This window comes from Saccopteryx bilineata, chromosome 8, assembly GCF_036850765.1.
Source record: "Saccopteryx bilineata isolate mSacBil1 chromosome 8, mSacBil1_pri_phased_curated, whole genome shotgun sequence".
Classification (NCBI taxonomy): Eukaryota; Metazoa; Chordata; class Mammalia; order Chiroptera; family Emballonuridae; genus Saccopteryx; species Saccopteryx bilineata.
Genome location: NC_089497.1, coordinates 48480860 through 48500684, shown reverse-complemented (window position 1 = coordinate 48500684; position 19825 = coordinate 48480860). Strand labels below are relative to the sequence as shown.

Below are 19825 nucleotides of genomic sequence, written 5' to 3'. Positions count from 1 at the left end.
TATAACAAAATAGTATCTCATCTTTTCTAGCCAGTAAAACATTATTTTACTTTTTAAATTTCCTGGGTAACTTGAAATCTAGGTATTGTATATTTCAAGGTAGATATTAGGCTTCTTATACTATAGTATCTTGCTTCTTCCCTCAGTTTGTGGAGTAGCTGAAAGTAGTGTGACAAAATAGTAAAAAGTGATGCAAAAAAGTCTATGAAACCTCCCAATTATTTGGGAATGGAAATTCCTAGAGAGGCCAAGAGTGTAAACAAAATAATCTTTTTATCTGTTAATATGTATTGATTCTTTGTTTAAAGTCCTCAGATTATTATTAATTTTTATAATTATATGGGTATTTGAAGGGTGTTACGGAAGATGATGTTAGATGGGGAGAAAGCTTCATCAGTAGAATTTCAAATATTTTACTCTAAGACTGATAGTTGGCCTGTAGAATTTACATACAGTCTAAGAGACAGAACACATGTGGATTACAAGCAGATTAAGGAATACACACTCTTCATCGTGCTCAGATGGGCAGGTTTGTTTGTAAAGGAGGTTAAATCCTAATTTAGGAAAACTTTAGATACTTATTTAGAATGACCAGAAATGTACAAAAAGAGGTCTGCGGGAAAATAAGCGCACCGTTAGCATTCAGCACTGTTAACTGATTTCTCCTCCTGCTGCTTATTTGTGTACTGCAGACAAGTGCAAGTTTGAGGGCAGTTAGAGGAAAAGAAGAGGAAAATCGTGCAACTTAATTATTTGGTTTAGTTATTTAAGAATTCATAAAGTGCAAGGCCATATTCCAAAGCCAACTGAAATGCGCTTCGGATTATCTGTTGCTATATTTGTGTTGACCTTCATTTCAGATTATAAATGTACCTCTTCCACTTTGTTTTGTGGATACCTGAAATAATCCTGGTAGGGTTTGTCTTGCTTACTTTAGTTTTTTTTTTCTTTTTTTAACCAATACATGTGTATTCAGGATGGAAGGTCGTCAATAATTCCAGGCCACACTGATTCACTGTTGGCCAAATTACTCTCTCACAGGTTTCAGCTTCCTTATCTATATAACAAGCTAAATGGAATAGATGAGCTTGAAAGGTCCCTTTCACGTTTGATTCAGTGATTAGGGGGACATAAAGGAATTGTGATCAGTAGAGGATATGAACCTGAAGCATACCTTTGCTGAAGGAGGAAGGATGACTTGAGGTAGTGCATGTGGATTAGGTATGTATTTGGGCAGCTTGACCAGAAAAAGGAGAGAAATACGACAATAGTTAGAGGAGGAAAATTTCAAAATAACAGAAGATCTGTGCTTTTTTTGAAGGCACAAAGGAAGGGGCCAAACAAAAAGAAGCTCTTGAAATGTGATTTGGTTGGATGATGGTGCAAACAAGATGTTGGTGAAAGGTTGAGAGGGAATTTAATGTGCAGAAGGAGTACTGCTTCCTGTAGGATGGGGAGACAAGTGAATGGATGGGGAGGATGGATGCTGTGGCAGGGTGCGGAGAGAGTCCCTGCACTTTTTTCTAGTTGCAATGAGAGATGAGGTGTTCGCCAAGAGTTGGAAGGGTAGATGGGAGGAATTTAAGAAAGGCAGCCTTGGCCGGTTGGCTCAGTGGTAGAGCGTCGGCCTGGCGTGCAGGAGTCCCAGGTTTGATTCCCAGCCAGGGCACACAGGAGAAGCTCCCATCTGCTTCTTCAGCCCTCCCCCTCCTTCCTCTCTGTCTCTCTCTTCCCCTCCCGCAGCCGAGGCTCCATTGGAGCAAAGTTGGCCTGGGCGCTGAGGATGGCTCTGTGGCCTCTGCCTCAGGCGCTAGAATGGCTCTGGTTGCAACAGAGCAACACCTCGGATGGGCAGAGCATTGCCCCCTGGTGAGCGTGCCAGGTGGATCCCGGTTGGGCACATGCGGGAGTCTGTCTGACTGCCTCCCCGTTTCCAACTTCAGAAAAATACAAAAATAAATAAAATAAAGAAAGGCAACTCTTCAGAAAAACTGTGGAGGTCGGTCTGCTAGGAACTGAGTGAGCGATGAACAGTAGGAATAGCTACTTGAGGTTGGATGTTGAATCGAAAAGCCAGCCTTTTTGGTTCATTTTGTTTTACATTTTCAGATTTGTGATTTTTGTTTCCCAGTAGCTCTGGGTGTCAGTTGTCATTGGGTGTAGTTGCTCACTTGCTTTGTGCTCACCTTTTTGTGACCCAAGACCCTATTTCTTTAGCACCTCCTTATAAATTAATTTTTAGAAGGTTTTCTGTCACTTCACCTCGGGACTCGAAAAGAAAATCTGATTCAAATAAAACTGAGATTCAGTGGATAGTCTACTGTTAAGTACTCTATTATAAAGTTTGTATTTAATATGTGATATAATACAGCATTATTCATGAAGAGACATTTTAACTTTTTTATTTAGCAAGTGATGTACAGTGTAATTAGAAAGACTGAATATTTTTTCAAACATTCTTCCTCAGTCACTTCTTATAGGAATTTGTCAAGGAATTTATATTTGTGCTGCTTTTCCTTATAGCCCTGAGGTCATTAAGGAACCCACTGTAGTTGGTATTTCAGTCACTGATGGGACATAGAGGGAGACTGAGATGAAATGAACTCAAACATTGCTGTGCTTCACGTGATTCAAGGGGCACGTGTGGAGCAGTTTTAAGATAACAGACATAATTGCGATAGTTTCTTTACAAAATGGTTTTATCTATGTAATTAGAATAAACCTAGTTATTGAGTGCTACATTTTTGAAAGTATTTACTCCTTTAAAAGTGATCTTATACATGGTTTTCTTTTTGAAAATGTCATTTATTTTAACCATTTTTTTTGAATAGGTTATATATTCACATAGCTCAAATTTCAAATAATATAAAAGAATATTTACTGGCAAGTTGTTTTTTTTGGGCTTCATTCCTCCAATTTGTCTTCTTCATATGCAACCTATGTTAATTTTTTTAGAAGTATCATTCTAGGGTTATTTTAAACATATACAAGCAAATACATTTATGACCCATTTCCATTTCCTACACAAATAGTGGCACACTATGCCTGTATGTTTTCTCTTTTTTTTCTGTGTTCCATAACGCTTTGTTGTGTTGTCATACCATAATTTGTCCCCCTATTGATGGATCCTCAAATGATTTCCAATATTTTACTATTATAACCAATGCTAAAATGAATAACTGGATCCATACATCATTTTGTGTATGTAACAAGGCTGATTAGCTTACTGTAATTTAATCATTTTAATAGAGCACATTTGAAAATGACATGGTTTTGGAAAGGAATGCAGATTGAAATTAAGGTTATGTTTAGACAACAAAAAGAAAAATTCCTTACTTTGTCACTCAGTGATTGAAAGTCTGGTATTTTGCCTTACTTAAAAAATTATTTTGGGCTTTCTCTTAAAATATAATAATAAATAAAAACTTTAAACTTCTATTTGTAAATGCTTTTCCAGCAAATAACTCATTATGGGGACAATCTTAATTCCCTGTAAATGAGAGGCCAGTTTTGATGTTATATTTGTCATATTTTTTTCCCCATTGGATTTTGAAGTATTGGAGATATTTTGTTGTAAGATGTAAGAAATGTGATCAGATTTCTGTAATACAGAGCTTATAAAAATCATTTTGAGTTGAATTTACAGGATTTAATGGTAGTGTTCTTTATTGTTTTATATTTCAACAAGTCTTACGTTTTCTCTATTTAACCAGTGGTTCTTTATAGATATAAAATAAGTGATATAAAACCAAACATAAATCTGTTTAAAACTTGAGTACTGTCAAAGTCACCAGACTGTTACCTGTGACTTCCTGAATAAAAAACCAGCTGACTGGGTCTTAAGCTGGCTGTGCTCTCTGGATAAGTGCACAGAGGTTCTCAAAATATTGTTTTAAAAGTTAAAATATTTAAATAATTATTTTCTATGTCATTTTAAAAATTGAAATATAGATAGATGCCATCACTATTTTATTGAACTTGAAGGGTTTATATACAGTAATTAAGGATGTAAAGAGGGACAAATATACCATGATGGAAAATGACTTGCCTTTGGGTGATGGGTATACAACATAATCAACTGTTCAAATACTATAGAAATGTTTACCTAAAACTCATGTACTCTTATTGATCAGTGTCACCCTGTCAAATTTAATTTTCTAAATAAAATGAAAATAAAGAAATACTGAGATTGGAGAAAGTTAAGGAGAAAAAGGAATATTGGAGATTATAATCAGTGTCTCGTACAACTGCATTTGGAAAAGTAATTGTTACTTCTTAGAAACTCTCTGACAGCTCTTAGTATTTTTCACGTACAGTATATTATATTGAATGCCTTGCACAGTATCATGGGAAGCCACAGTAAATAATTAAGTACTACTTAATTATTATTATCTGAAAATCCTTATGGCAGACACATCCTAAGGCAGCTTTCTGGGGTCAGTAGGAGAGAGGAAGGAAGATAACTTTTGCATCTGTTCCCTAAACTGTTATCTCAGTGGCATCCCCAGACTGAGAAATTGCCTGGTATAATTGTCAGAACACAGACTTCCAGGCACCACCCCAGATGTACTGTCTGAGAATCAGGAGTGATTTATGATTAACTAGTGGAGAAGTCATTTGGGAATTGGTGAGGACATCAGAGAGTAGAGGTGTTGCAAAAATAGTTTGAAGAAGTGGTGCAATCATAGGCTTTGCTACCAAATTGCTACTTGTTAAGATCCTACCACAAATCTAGTGCTGAATCAGTAGTTTCTATTGTCCTTGAAATGCTAACCTAGACTTGACCCAGAGCCGCAGAATTTCAGATTAGAGAGACACTTTAATCTTTTCTAAGAAGCTGAGCTTGCTTCAAGCTTTATTAACTTAGTTCATGATTATCTAAAATAGTCTTAGGCCTGTTTACCATACATAACTCTACTTATGTTAGTCCTGAAATAGTGAAGCCAAATGCCAGTTGGGGTCCCCATGTTGCCTGTTGCCAGCAGGGTAACTCCTTGGACGTCCCATAGACACCTCAGCCCCAGCAGGCTTGTGGCTGAACTCAATGTCTTGTCTCTGACCTGATCGTTTCTCTTTCATTCATTCCATGTGCTAGATCTTAGGCACTGAATGTCCCAGGGTGAATAAAACAGGACATCTTTTCTGTCTTTAAACATTAAGTGCAATGGGAATCCATTGAGGGTTTTATATTTTAGAAAGATCATCCTTGTTTACAGAATGGATTGGAGTGAGTCAGCATGGAGGCAAGGGTTAATTAAGAGGCTGTTGGAAAAATCAAAGAATGAGATGTTGTGGCATAAAGTAGAGCAGTAGTGGTGGCGATAGAGTGAAGTGGTGGACAAGTGAAACAGGTTTTGGAATTAGGATCAGCGGCACTTGGTAATGGACTGAATGTGCAGGCTGGGAGGGCAGATGGCAGAGGCGACTCCCAGGTTTCTGGCTCAATCACCAGCCACAGCACTGGGGACAGGTTTAGGACGTAGTAGGCAGGACTATTTTTAGGAAAATCAAGTTTCCCTTGTATATTTGCTTTTATCAGTGTCATTTCTCTTCACTAGGCCAGAAACCTAGAAGTTATGCTTCTTTCTTCTTCCTCACTTTCTATGTCTAGTCAGTCGTGAAGGCCTGTTAATTGTGTAGCTCTTTAGAACTTTCTGGACCCTTTTTCTCCTCTTTCTTGGTCATTTATGCTTATTTTAGGCACTGATTATTTCTCCCCTTGATTATTGCACTAGCTTTGTAATTACCATATTTCCCCATGTTTAAGATGCATCTTTCCCCGAAAAATTTGGGGTCTAAAAACTGGTGTATCTTATACAGTGGTTGTAGATTTCCTACTTGCATTTCCTGCTTTTTTTGTGCTTGTTTTTGTACACATTGTTTAAGACAGTGATTCCTCATCAGACACAGATGAGTACAAGGTAGTGGATGGGAGTTTTGACAGTGATGAGGAATTGTATGAAGTTTATGATGAATAAAACCTGAGTTCAATAACTTGATGTAATAAATTTTTTTTTTTCAAATTTCAAGCCCCCAAATTAAGGTGTGTCTTATACATGGGAGCGTCTTATACATGGGGAAATATAATCTCTAGTCTTCCATTATCACCTCTTTTTAGTCCAGAGTTTCTCACACCATCTTCTGCAGAGCACGGAGGGCTCTTCCATGGTGGGGGCAAGAGTTGCATCGTCTGGACAGGGTACCAGGCCCCCCACCACTGCTTCAACCAGAACAGCTTTGCTTTTCCTTATCTTGGGGTTCTGTGTAAAATTTCATTTGAGAGCACACAAAATATAATTACACAGGTAAATAAAAGCTGGAGAACCCTTGCCCTAGTGAATCTTCATCCTACAAATAATTGTTGGGATGATATTTCTAAAGTAAATGGGGTAATTTCATTCACCCACTTGAATCCCTTCAGTGGTTCGCTGTTGCCTTTAGGGTAAGGCTTAAAATTTGTAGCATATCCGCAAGACCTTACACGATCTGGATGAGTTCTCCAAACTTATCTTCTCGTATTCTTGTCTCACCCTTTTTGTTCCCAAATCTCTTTCAGCTCCGAAGCCTCTTTGCTATTTATGTATGTCTTTTCATGCCTTAGCTTTTGTTTGCTTTCCTTCCTCCCTCCCCTTTTCCACACCATTCCCCTCTACCAAACCTTTTTAAAGCCCAGGTCAGGTGTCATCGTTCTTATGAAACTTTTGTGGGTCATCCAGCTTCAGAAAAAATTAATTTGCCCTATTTCTCTGCCCCCATACTTGTCTCTGTCGTTTGTACCTAGAGCACTGACCTTGAATCATGTATATATATGCATGTTTGTCTTAGACTTGACAGGAATTGGGACACTATAACTTTTGTCTTTATATTAAAAAGTTTTATTTTTCCATTAAAGTTGACGTTCAATATTATTTTATATTAGTTTCAGGTGTACAGCACAGTGGTTGGACATTTATATAATTTACAAAGTAATCTCTCCAGTAAGTCTAGTATCCACCTGGCACCATACATAGTTCTTATAATATTTTTGACTATATTCCCTATGCTGTGCTTTACATCCCCATGACTGTTTCGTAACTTTGATTCTGTGCTTCTGAATCCCTTCACCTTTTTCACCCAACCCCTGAACTACTCTCCCATCTGGCCATCACCAGGTCTCTGTATATATGAGTCTGTTTTGTTGGTCTGTTTATTTTGTTCTTTATATTCTATGTATAAGTGAAATCATGTGGTATTTGTCTTTCTCTCTCTGACTTATTTCATTTAGTATAATACCCATTAAGTCCATACATGTTGTTGCAGATGGCAAGATATCATTCCTTTTTTTTATGGCTGAATAACATTCCATAGTGTGTATGTACTATATCATCTTTACCCAGTCCTCTATTGGTGGACACTTAAGTTGCTTCCATATCTTGGCTATTGTAAATAATGCTGCATTCAACATAAGGGTGCACCTATCTTTTTGAATTAGTGTTTTGTATTTCTTCAGACAATATTCAGAAGCTGGGTTATAAAATAGTTCTATTTTAAATCTTTTAAGGAATCTCCATAGTGTTAACCATAGTTGCTGCACCAGTTTGTGTCCTTGTAGTCTAAATGTAGTCATTGGCCTGTGGCGGATTCAGTCAATGTTTGTTGCAGTAAATGGAAACAAAATTGACAGCCAGAGCTGCTAGGTTTTAGTAATTCTTAGAAACTCAAAGTGCTGCCTGACCAGGCAGTGGTGCAGTGGATAGAGTGTCAGACTGGGAGCAGGTTTGAAACCTTGAGGTCACCAGCTTGAGCACAAGCTCATCTGTTTTGAGCAAGGCTCACCAGCTTGAACTCAAGGTCACTGGCTTGAGCAAGGGGTCACTTGGTCTACTGTAGTCCCCCTGGTCAAGGCACATATGAGAAAGCAATCAATGAACAACTAAGGTGCCACAACGAAGAATTGATGCTTCTCATATCTCTCCCTGTCTGTCTGTCCCTATCTGTCCCTCTCTCTGTCTGTCTCTCTCTCTCTGCCTCTGTCACAAAAAAGGAAAAAGAAAAAGAAAGAAAGAAACTCAGTGTTTGGAATGTATATATTTGGTTCTTTGGTGGCCCCAGAGGCAGTCCAATTTTAGACCAGGTGCTTGGGATGTAGGTTGATATGAGTATGATTACTTCAAATATGCTGACCCTGGCTGTTATCAGGTAAGCTTACAGATGCCTTTTAGGAATTCATAAAGGTTTGCATTTTGACACAATTTTAAACAAGTTTTATTGAGATATAATTTACACACTATAATATTTATCTATTTAAAATATTTAAAATATACAGTTTGATAATTTTTAGTGTATTTACAGATTTGTACAGCCATCACCATAAGCTAATTTTAGAATATTTTCATCATCCAGAAAGAAAACTTGTATCCATTAGCAGTCACTCCCTGTTCTCTCTCACTCCCTTCTGTCCCCAATTAACATACTTTCTGTTCATATGGAGTTGACTGTTCTGGACATGTCATATCAATGGAATTATATACATTGTGGGCTCTTTTGTGACTGGCATTTTTCACTTAGCATGGTGTTTTTGAGGTTTATCTTTGTTTTAACATGTACTCCTAATTGCTGAATGATACTACATGTATGGGTAGAAAAATTTCTTTTTATCCATTCATCAGTTGATGGACATTTGGGTTGTTTTCACTCTCTGGTTATCATGAATACTTCTATGAATATGTATGTACAAGTTTTGTGTTGATATGTTTTCATTTTTCTTGGATACCCAGGAGTGAAATTGCTGGGTCTTGTGGTAACTCTCTGTTTAACTGCAAACTATTTTCCCAAATGGTTGCACCATTTTACATTTTCCCTAGCAGTGTGTGAGGGTTCCAATTTCTCTACATCCTGACCAACACTTATGGTATTTCTTTATTATAGCCATTCCAGTGGGTTTGAAGTGGCATCTCATTGTGGTTTTGCATTTTGCAATGTATGCTTATTGACCATTTGTATGTTTTCTTTGGAGAAATCTTATTCACACCCTTTGTCCATTTTTTAATTGGGTTATTTGTCTTATTATTAAATTTAAAGATTTCTTGGTAGATGCTAGCTATAACTCCCTTCTCAGACATATGGTTTACAAATATTTTCTCTCATTCTATTGGTTGTCTTTTCACTTTCTTGATAGTGTCACTTGAAGTCTAAACATTTTAATTCTGATCAAGTTTATCAATATTTTTGTCACATCCTTTTGATATTATATCTAAGAAATCATTGCTTAAGTCTGGAACAATTTCTTAAATCATGTTTTTTCCCTGAACATTTTCTTCAATCTCAAGATGGTCATAGAATCTTTGTAACTTACTTGAGAGCCTGCAGACCTGTTAGAGCCACTGAGGTCCAGACTCAGAAAGCCAGATCTGTAGGTCAGCTAGGCCAAAATTGTGTGTGTGCTTGGAGATGGGAGTAAGCATGGTGACTATTTGTTCTGGGAGTCTTAGAGAGGTATTAGCTGGAATTTGGTAATCTGGTGAAAACAGGCCTAAAAGTAGATTCAAATGATATTGAAATAGGCTTTGTACTTTTGTACTAATTTTTCTTGAACAATCTAAATTAGCCACGTGCTGGAATCTTAGACTATGGTTTACACTTATGTGTAAGAAGAGGTTTACTAAAGGGGGGATTATTGGCTGAAATCTACCAGTCAGGGTTGATAACTGGAAGACCCAAAACATCTTGATTTATGTATGCTATATGACTTTTTCAAAATGCTAACAATAGCAGTCTTTATTATTTATTTCACATTTTGGAATATAGGTTGTTTGTGATCATTTCTGGTTCATTTCCCTGCTCTTCCTCTTAGTGCCAGTTTAGGGAATTGCTAATTGTCCATTCTTGCTGGAAAGTACTGATTTCCATTTGAATATAACAGTCTTTTTGCTAAAACTTTCCTATGGTTGAATCGAGCAAATACAAGAAGCCTTCTGTTTGTGGACGGAATGTTCAGCCAGCCGTGACGTAGTCACCATTATCAATGAAGCTTATTCATCACATTCCATGCTGGTGCATTGTCTGGGACTTGTAGAGGGTCTTGGGGACTTTGAATGGAGAGCTTCTCCTTTCTTACCTCCATACACTGTTAGTATTAAGGATTCTGTTCTCTGTCTTTTCCAGACCTTTTGGATAGTTAGATCTTTTTGTTTTCTGTTGGTACCCAATAGTGTCTTACAGATGGGTAGGCACTGATGGAGACTTTGTTCATTTTCTAATAAAAATAGCCATTAATGATCTTAGGAGATTGTTTTATATTCTCTTCTATGTTAGTATTTAATGTACAATGTCATTTTGTAAAGACTTAGGGAATATTATGTTTTTATAAAGTAAAATAAAGTGGCAGCTAACAATCTTAGATTAAAAGTTTATACTTTAGGTAAATTAAGTATTTTAATATTTAATCTGATACGTTTGTATACTTGTGGAATAATTAGATTAAATTAACAGGTTAATTGCTGAATTTCACTTGTGTAGATATAGCTGTAGAGATTCAAAGGGGACTATTTGTCCAGTTCATGACTAGAATGAAGCAGAGTTGTTATAAAACTAAGCTTATTGAATGTTTTGGTAAAATCACATGCCTTGAAATGTAGCTGGCACTTATTATGAGAGCCTGATAAAACACAATCAGATTGGCCCTGTACAGTTGGCTCAGTGGATAGAGTGTCAGCCTGGCATATGGACAACTCAGGTTCGATTCTTGGTAAGGGCACAGAGAAGAGACCATTTTCTTCTTGCCCCCTTCTCTCCCTCTTTTTCTCCTACAGCCAGTGGCTTGATTGGTTTGAGCATTGGCCCTGAGCACTGAGGATAGCTAGGTTGGACTGTGCCCATTGGCTTCAGGCATTAAAAATAGCTCAATTGATTTGAGCATTGTCCCCAGATGGGAGTTGCCAGGTAGATCCCAGTCAGGTTGCATGTGGGAGTCTGTCTCACTATGTTTCTTCCTCTCAATAACACACCCACACACACACACACACACACACACACACACCCCTCCCACACACACACAAACACAATCAGATTACCATTACATGTACATTGGGCCTGTCCCACAACAATAGTGTTAAGCTCAGGGGCTAATTAATAATAGTGTTAAGTTGTGGCTTATAGGGGTATGAATATCCATGATGGAAAAATATTTGAATTGCTTCTGTCTATATCTAACAACGGGCTTACTACTTTTCAAAGTAGTCATAAAAAATAGTATACATTTTACTCTACATTCCCCATCCTAATTACTTTCTCTCAAGAGTCACTGAGTTTCAGGGACTCACTAAGCCTATGATAACTTTCCTAAGGAGAAGAGCATCTTCAGATCTCTGTGGAGTGTGCTTTGGGTTTGAGAGGGCTACTCTTTCCTGGAGACTGGTGGCCCCAGGGGAGCTGGCTGACTCAGTAGTATAACTGTGGTGCAATTTATTGAGCCACTTTTCCACTGAACATTTTCCTTTGATCTCAAGGCGGCCATGGAATCACTGTAACTTATTTGAGAGCCTGTGGACTTGTCATAGCTCCAATATCAGACTCAGAAAGCCAGATCCATGGGTCAGATAGGCCAAAATTACGTGTGCGTTTAGAGATGGTGGTTTGAAAGGGACTCAGATTTTTTCTGGGGATATTTGAGAAAATAATTAATTTTTTCCAGCCAAGAAGCCCTCTTTACATGTCTGCCAACACCACACACACCACATACACCACATATACTACATACACCACATACACCACACACACCACACACACCACACACACACAACCCTCTGTCTTTTAGCGATTCCCTGAACTTATACAATTGTCTTGATTGAAAATGAGTCTTGGTTTGATATTTATTGAAGTAAGTATCTTAGGTCTCCTGTGTTACAGAACTACTTTCTAGGGGCTTTCAGAAAATCCTAGAGTTGCACGGGGGCTAGTCATGAAAGGGTTATTCTTACTCCCCTTTGTAATTCCCATAGTGTTTAAATTACTTCTGTGTACAAAGACTGTATGAAGGAAATGTGCTGTTACAACTCTTTATTCATTATACACACACACACACACACACAATCTATTTAGATTATTAAAGATTTAGATTATGAAAGTCTAGAATTTCACTCCAGATACCTCTCCTCTCTCTCAATAACACATTGATCATACTTACATTTACTGGACTTCCACATTTTCATTCTAGAATTTTCCATCTTACCTTGACAATATCTTCTATTTCTTAGTAACCCACTCATCATTCTTATACATACTAATCTCCCACTTGTATAGTCAGGCCACTGATTGAATTAACTGAACAACTGTTTAATTACAGATTCTGACATCTATTGATAAGTAAGAAACATTATACCTTTAAAACATTTTTCTAAGCCATTCTCTTTTGCTTGTTTACCTGGACATAATGCATGTTCTCTTCACTTCCCACCTAGATTATTCCAGTGTGTTCATAAGTGGTCTCTGTCCCCCTCTTTCGTATCTCTCCCTTATCTCTCTTTCACACATCTGCCAGAATAGCTTTAATGAAAATATAAAAACATCTTTCTTCTGATTATAAAAATATTCAGTGGTTCCCTCTCGTGTTTTGTGTAAAGCCCAAAGCCAAAACTGTAGTCATACAAGTCTCTTTGAATTTCTTTTGTAGCTTAACTTTCGGCACTTTTTACTGTTTATTACTATGCCTCAAAGTTCATGCTGTAAACATACTGTCCACTTTTATGATCCAGGCTCTTCCTCTGCCTGGATGTCTTTCATGTCTCACCATCTCTGACTAATTCTTTGCCGCTCAAAGGTTATCTCCTCTCTGGAGCACACTTATATCTCACAAGCCATTTCTTATCTGTGCTATTATAGGATAAAGTACTTCTGTTAAATCACTTTATTACATTCCTTCTCAAACTTTGTTTCTGACCGATAATTTTGTAAAATGTAGTAAAAATGAAATACTGGAAAAAGGAAGTATAATATCTACACGCAAAATACAATATAGAAGCCTCAGATTGTTAAATTCAATAGACCTACAATGACTATTAAATTGCTATAAAGATTTCTAACTGTTCACTCTCAGTTTCTGAACTTAGCAGTCTTTTTGAGGAGCAGCAGTGAGCAATTGGCAGGGTGGCATTGGTCTGTGGGCCACATTTGGAATGGCATTACTTTATAGCGTTTATCAGGTCTACAGTGATTTCCTCACTGGACAGAGGCTGTGTCTTTCTTACCTTGTTCATCTTATGTTTCCCTTTGTCTGGCTTCTCAACTGTTGTCCCCTCTTCTCCCAAACAATCAGGTCTTAAAATAGTGCATGACCCCAAATTAATAAATGCTTGTTGAATGAATTAGGTGTAGCGCTGTTTTTATTACCTTATAATTACAACCGGCTTATATTACAGTTTGCCAAGTAACTTGGGTAGAGCTTTATATTAGTTTGTGTGTTGTATACTACTTTGAACTTCATGAGGCCACAGTGAAGTTCTGTGAGGGAAAGGGCTTGAATACTCAGTCTGAAGAAGACACAGGTATGTTGTAATATGCCTTAATTTCAGTGATCTCTAAGAAATCTTGTGTGCAAGACATCTCTCTATTCTTAGCACAGGTGATGAGATAGCTCTGTGCTAGGGGAGGAGTATAGAGCAACACCACTGAAGCAACCTTTTAACAAATAGGTGCTTTGAGGAGAATGTTGTTGCCCATTCCAAAAGAAAATGCTTTTAATTTTTCTGGTTACTGACATAACACGTGCAGATGCCATTCCACCCTCCAGGTCTCTGCAGTCCTCACACCCCTCCCTCCATCGCCGTGCACAGCCATTAGTCAGTTTGTCTTCAGAATCTGCATTTTTGAAAGTTGTAGTCACTCACTCAGCTTAAGAAGCCTGGGCCTTGCCCCATTTTCTGCAGTCTACTATGGTGGAAAGCACTAGAAACCTGAGTCCCACCCTTGCTTTGCTACAGACTGTCCCCGGGAATCCGGACAGGTCACACTCCTTTCATGTCCTCATTAGAAAATCTAGACTTAGATGATCTCTAGGTTGCTTTTTAACTCTTCCCTTTGGTTCTCATGGTGGTCGATCCTTGCCTATTTGCTTTTGGTCTTTTAACTCTGGCTGGTGCTATCCATATACTATAGTAAACATTCTGTTCCAGCAGTTGCCATGTTACACTGACATTCCCTTTACTTTTTTTCCTCCCCCAGTAGATGTAGCTTCCCCAAAGACATCTTACTCATTTTGGTATTAGCTGCTCTTGGCCCAGTGTCTCAATTCATATGCCTTTAATGTTGGTTGACTTAAGCCAGGGGTCGGGAACCTTTTTGGCTGAGAGAGCCATGAATGCCACCTATTTTAAAATGTAATTCCGTGAGAGCCATACAACGACCCATGTATGTTATGCATTATTCAATAAAAATTTGGTGTTATCCCGGAGGACAGCTGTGATTGGCTCCAGCCACCCGCAACCATGAACATGAGCAGTAGGAAATGGATTGTAATACATGAGAATATTTTATATTTTTAACATTATTATTATTTTTTTATTAAAGATCTGTCTGTGAGCCAGATGCAGCCATCAAAAGAGCCACACCTGGCTCGCGAGCCATAGGTTCCCGACCCCTGACTTAAGTTGAACTCTGTCCTTTGTTTTTGCTTCAGATTTTTGTTTAGCTATCTGTCTACGAGGTGAGAAACCTTGCATTGGTTGCATATTTGATACCCAATTAATATATTACTGTTTCAGGTGGTAAAAGTCATAAAGCCCAGTAGGAGCAATGCTGATCGTTCACATGTGCGTTGTGGTTATTCATTCATTGTTCTGCTCAGGAAGATTCATTGATTATTAGCTTGATGAAGAATCTAAGTTGGTATTCCTCTCTCAGGGCCTTTTGGCCTTTGGCAACAGAAAGAAAGATGTGAATTCTCTGCCCAGAGACTGTCCATCCCCCACAAGGCAGCTTGCCAAGAGTCTCAAGTCACATGCCCAGTGAGTTGATGCTACATTTTTTTCTTCCTTGTCTTTTTCAAGGCTGCTGTTGTTCGGCTCTCTGCCTGGTGTTCCTGAATTGTAACTCTTTTAGTTCTGCGGGTGATGAACTCCAAACATTGTTCAGCAGCTGATGCAATCTTTATTGAGGCTGGATTACGTCCACCCAGTAGGCCACGCATGTTTTGTGACACCACACTGCCATGCGGGACTTGCAAAAGTGGGGGCATTGGACTTGTTCTAGGTCTTGCTCCTGAGTTTGCAGCCATGGCGTTGTACACTGAGCCACCATCCTCAGTACCCACAGCTTGCCCCAGAATGTCCCCAGCCTAGGATGTGAGTGGGTACTAGCATGTGAGTGGGTGTGAAGGCAGCTTGTCCTCACTCATTTCCTGGAGGAGGGAAACCCTCATCCTTAGGGATGAACTCTAGAAATAACCTTCACACTTTACTTTTCTAGTTATGCATTTCACCATTCATTCTGTTTGCTGAACTGAGCTTTGAGCCTCTTTGTAATAGCTTTCACATGCCAAAATGTGTAAGCCCTGTTAGGAGGGTTAATACTTTGAGTATTTGTAATGGTGGTGATGGACCAAAACTGAGCATCTGCCCGTGATATCCTGGTCCGCGTGTTTGTGAGATGGTTCACAAGGGTTAGAAGTTTAGTAGATGGATGTTTACTGGAATGAAACTAATTAATGCTTAAATTTATTGAATCATTAACTGTAACCTTCCTTAACACGGTGTTCTGAGTAACAAACTGTGGTCTTAGAATGACCCTATTACCCAGAGTCACCTCTGGTACATTCTGATGAGAAATGTGCAGAGGAAGAAAACTGTGCGATTGGATAACTTAGAACATTTTCTCTGAATAATTCTTTGCATTGCCTTTTCTTTCTATTTAATTTCATTTTCTCTCTCTCATATGAGAAGGACTGTTGAGTTCACATCAGACTTATATTTCAATATTTGGCCTATCCACTTTCCAGCTATGTAACATTGGGAGAATTTATTATCCCCATTTGAGCTGTGGTTTCCTTTTCTGTAAAAATGGGACACTGCCTCTAGTTAACATATATAGCAATTTTAAACATTATATTATCATGGGAACATATATGCTTGGCATGGTGTACTGCTACCCCGGGAAGGCTTTAGTAAAGGCTCCTTGCCATTTTCCTGTTAAATTTGCAGACAGAGTATTACTATAAAGCCCTCACTATGTTGAAATCTAGGGGAGAATGTTACAGAGCTCATCAAGTAGAGATTGAGGTACTTCATGAACAAAATGTAGTTCACTGAACATTTCTTGTGCTCCAGGCTCTGTGAGTGGAGGAGAAGACAGCTTCCTTGACCTGGTAGTGGTCTAATGAGCAATGCAGTGAAGCAAGCAGACGTCTCCGTCTCAGTCGTGTGTGGCAGTGGTGCAGAGGAAAGCTGCTTTGCTGAGCACACAGAGGGAGAGGAGGAGTGGGGTCGGCAGGGTCGAGGTGTTCCTGCAGGGATGGGGTGTTAACTGTGGCTTATTCAAGGAGGGAAGGACTTTCTGAAGAGGGGGACCTACCCGAGGAAAAGTTGAAAAGTGTCAAGTGGTACAGCGAGTACAATGGCAGTTGTTCAGGTGTGCATAGTGGTAATAACTGTGGGACGCGGTCAGTGGTGGTAGGGGAGCTAGTAATGTATTAATGGCCGGCTCATGGGAGGCCCTTTTTTTTTTTTTTTTTTGACACTTGGTTTATCTCTTACAGAGAATGAGATTCATTCATCCCAGGCTTTATTCCGGAGTGTGGCATGATCAAATTAGGAGCATCCCTCTGGTGCTAGTGCATAAAATGTACTGGTGGGAGACGGGATTAGAAGCAGGAGATGTGCTGAGAAGCTGGGGCGGGGCTCAGAGGGAAGGGGGTGAGGGTCTGAGCTGAAAGAGCAAGTAGCAGGAGGGATAACGAGGGGGAGACCAAGCGAGAGTCATTGCAGAAGCAAGACCTGTGATTCCTTCGTCTTACAGGATAGAAAGGTATCCGGGCGAATCTCCTCGTCTTGTTTGGGTACATAGGAATGGAGACTAGAGGAAGAAGATTGGCTCTGGGGAACAGATGATAAGTTCAGTGCTGGACAAATTGAGTTTGTTCTGCTTGTGGAATGTGATCCAAGTGGAGGGAAGAGGAACAAGCAATTCGATCTATGGGCCTGGGGCTTAAGGGGGAGGTCAGAGCCAGAAACGTAGCTTTTTACCTTGTTCTTAATCGAAGTAATGTAGGAAACAACAGGAAAATGGTCTCTTTGTTCTTGCATTGTGACAAAGGGACAGAAATTCATGCTATCACAAAGGAAGCTGTCATTACACACGTCCAACAGACCCCTCCCCTTACCTAATTCTCTCCTTGATAGAGATAGAATGTTGTCATTCTCCCCATTTTCTCTCAGTTCCCATAGTGCCTTTGGTTTGAAATACTGTTTTGAAGTGAAATAAGATCAAATTTTGAAGGGTCTTAAATTTTAATGTGATCCTTTGCATAACTCCATGCTGCTTTTCAATGTGGATCAGCATGCCTTGTGATGTCTCTGGAAGTGCTTCAGAGACACTCATTATTATTATCATTATTGTTATTATTTTATCATTAGCTCTCTGACAGAAGTTTAGAGAATATTATTGGAAAAGTCGGGATGTATTCGCTGGGCTGTAAGAGAGGAAATGTCAGTGTCTCTGCTCCCTGGCTTTCTGTCCTCGCACGGTGCGCCCCTTCCCCGTCCTGGGGGCTCTGCAGAGTTAGGTCAGGGGGAAGGTGTCTGAGTGGCAGAGTTCTTGCAGCTCAGCAGTTTTTGTATAATCTTTCGCACATTGACCTTTTCCCTTTACCATTCACTCCGCTCTTCTCATCAAGGCCAGACTTTATCTCATTTCAGAGGACCTTAGGAAATCCTATTCTTGGCTGTTCCCGTTCTATTCCTTTGTGCTCTATACGTATTTTTCTTAATTATCCTCTTGTCAGTTTTAAGGTTTGTGGTAACCTGTTCCTTCCCACCTTCTTTGTTGGAATCTACAGAGAAAATCAGCATTTCTCTTCTGGCCTCCTTGAAATGATAGATTTGTCTGTCTTTCACCTCTCTCTCTCTCTCTCTCTTTCTCTCTCCTTTGTTAAGATTAAACATATTCTAGGTACAATCATCCGCCCTTTCAGATAAACCTGTTAGATCTCTATATTGCTCTAGCTCCATGACCAGCCCCCCTTCCCTTCAGTACTTCTTGTACTGGGTAGTCCACCACGTCATACAGCTCGTTTCATTTTTAGCAGTTTTAATTGTCAAAAGGCCTTCTTTCTATAACAGGTGATGTTGTGATATATTAACCAATGTGCTTTCTGTTCCTGGCATTTCCCGTGCTTTGTGATTATTTGACTTTTTCTGGAAATCAGGGGAGTGAAGTGACACCTCAGCAGAATGTAGAGAAGAGGCAAGTGTCTGGTTTTCGAATTTGGAAAATTACAAAGTCTGAGTTGGACTGGAAACCTTAATTTGAAAAGTCAGGAAAAAAATTTTATAGACTAGTTGAGGAAGGAGAGTCAGATAGGGAATTAAGAGAGCTTAGATGTTGGCACTGCTTAAAAGAAATCTCTAGAAAGGTTTTGAATTCTGGAGCAGAGTGGAACTCTTCCTATGACCTCAGAGCAAAAATGCAGATTAAGTTTCTGCCTTTCTGCTAAATGGCGGGTCAGCAGTGAAATACAGTGGAAAATTGTTTAGACTTGGAAGCCAGATGATAAAGCCTGGTTCTGCATAATATCCTAGTCAAGTTACTTAATCTCTCTGAATCTGGTTTCTGCATTTGCGTTCCTGGAATATTAATACCACTTGTGGTAGTGTTTTGTTTTTTTTTTTAATAATTTTATTTTTTTAATGGGGTGACATCAATAAATCAGGATACATATATTCAAAGAAAACAAGTCCAGGTTATCTTGTTATCCAATTATGTTGCATACCCACCACCCAAAGTCAGATTGTCCTCTGTCACCTTCTATCTAGTTTTCTTTGTGCCCCTCCCCCTCCCCCTTTCCCTCTACCTTTCCCCCCTCCCCCCCTGTAACCACCACACTCTTATCAATGTCTCTTAGTTTCACTTTTATGTCCCATCTACGTATGGAATAATGCAGTTCCTGGTTTTTTCTGATTTACTTATTTTGCTTCATATCATATTATCAAGATCCCACCATTTTGCTGTAAATGATCCGATGTCATCATTTCTTATGGCTGAGTAGTATTCCATAGTGTATATGTGCCACATCTTCTTTATCCAGTCATCTATTGAAGGGCTTTTTGGTTGTTTCCATGTCCTGGCCACTGTGAACAATGCTGCAATAAACATGGGGCTGCATGTGTCTTTACGTATCAATGTTTCTGAGTTTTTGGGGTATATACCCAGTAAAGGGATTGCTGGGTCATAAGGTAGTTCTATTTTCAGTTTTTTGAGGAACCACCATACTTTCTTCCATAATGGTTGTACTACTTTACATTCCCACCAACAGTGAATGAGGGTTCCTTTTTCTCCACAGCCTCTCCAACATTTGCTATTGCCTGTCTTGCTAATAATAGCTAATCAAACAGGTGTGAGGTGGTATCTCATTGCAGTTTTGATTTGCATTTCTCTAATAGCTAAAGAAGATGAGCATCTTTTCATATATCTGTTGGCCATTTGTATTTCTTCCTGGGAGAAGTGTCTGTTCATATCCTCTTCCCATTTTTTTATTGGATTGTTTGTTTGTTTGTTTGTTGTTGAGTTTTATGAGTTCTTTGTATATTTTGGATATTAGGCCCTTATCTGAGCTGTTGTTTGAAAATGTCATTTCCCATTT

The 19825-nt window shown here is 38.9% G+C and overlaps 1 protein-coding gene across 2 annotated transcripts in view; it reads left to right on the top strand.

The window, feature by feature from the left end:
• The window catches only part of IGSF11 (immunoglobulin superfamily member 11), a 154423-nt gene that overhangs the window by 33451 nt on the left and 101147 nt on the right, over positions 1-19825 (top strand). The gene's annotated exons all lie outside the window — the stretch shown is intronic.